Consider the following 1,329-nt stretch of genomic DNA (forward strand, 5'->3'; position numbering starts at 1 on the left):
AGTATTTTAAAGGCAATGCTAATGCAGGGCAAATACACTTAAACATATCTAATGATTATCTTACTAGTTATACGTTTTTCATTTGTGCATATTTCTTAATTATTCATTTGATCATTGATTTACTGACCATTGCTTTGAAATTGTCCTTTTGCTCAGCTTCAGATGCTGCCGCCTCACCAGTCGTGAGTTTATCAGGGACTGACAGAGACAAGGGGGGAGTGGTGTTACAGTGTGAGTCTAAAGGCTGGTATCCAGAGCCTGAGCTGTTGTGGCTGGACGGTGAGGGAAAGCTGCTCTCTGCTGGACCTACAGAGACGGTCAGAGGTCCTGATGACCTCTATACTGTCAGCAGCAGAGTGACTGTGGAGAAGAGACACAGCAACAACTTCACCTGTAGAGTCCAACAGAAGATCATCAACCAGACCAGAGAGACACACTTCTATATTCCAGGTAAAACATTATATGATTTGGAGGGAAAAATATAATTTATATGGATAAACTGTTTAAGTTTCAAATAGCTGGAATGTAGTTTGTATAAACATAATTTTCTTCTTTGTTGTATAATTTCAGATGATTTCTTTAAGGTCCACTCCAGTTCTTCTGTTATTATTGCCTTGGCTGTTACTCTGGCTGTTTCCATCATGATTATTCTATCACTATTTATTTTTATATGGAAGAGACAAAACATCATCAGTAAGTCATAAATGAATTGCAGTGCTTTGTCAAAGTCAAGTTGTCTTCACTGGTTTCAATGGGAATTATCTAAATGGAAATAGTAAGTTAGTGATGGGAAGACAGGATTTCACAGTGAGAATTACATTTCATTTGATCAGACTGTCAGTTTTATTTTTATACCTCATTTTCTGCTCATTTTAAAATCAACCGTCCGACATCCTGTGATTTCTCAATATTAAGGTAAATGTATTTTATTCTTTAATTCTACTGTTTTATTTTTACACAGAGACACAGAGAAGACAGAGGGGTGAAACTGATGGAGGAAAAAGAGAGAGAGAAAAGCTCATGACAGATGACACAGTGAAAATGGAAGACTTGAAAAAGGTAAGTGGAAAATGGACAAATCATGTAAGTAAAGAAACAAGACATTTTTTTTCGTCAAGGGAGAAAAACAAGAAAATAAAAGTCTGATGTGAAAAAGAATGATTTACATCTAGAAACAATTTCCAAAGAGATGAGGAAAACGAAACGTATCTGTACCGGAGAGAAGTAAGATTTAATGGTTATTTGTTCAAAGACTAAATAATTGAGAAACTTTGTTAGGAAAAAAAAAATATTGAAGAAATTTACATTCTGAAAACTTTTTATTTGACC

General features: G+C 35.1%; 1 long non-coding RNA gene across 1 annotated transcript; it reads left to right on the forward strand.

The window, feature by feature from the left end:
• Positions 1–198: 198 nt before the first annotated feature.
• Positions 199–1,042, forward strand: LOC147819479 (uncharacterized). The gene is made up of 3 exons (XR_015436888.1): positions 199–450; positions 571–693; positions 962–1,042. It is a non-coding gene; the product is annotated as an uncharacterized LOC147819479 (long non-coding RNA).
• The last annotated feature ends 287 nt before the right edge of the window (positions 1,043–1,329 follow it).

The sequence above is a fragment of the Seriola lalandi genome, unplaced genomic scaffold (genome assembly GCF_002814215.2).
Source record: "Seriola lalandi dorsalis isolate HSWRI2012SDOR001 ecotype SW California unplaced genomic scaffold, Sedor1 jcf7180002052973, whole genome shotgun sequence".
Taxonomy (NCBI): domain Eukaryota; kingdom Metazoa; phylum Chordata; class Actinopteri; order Carangiformes; family Carangidae; genus Seriola; species Seriola lalandi.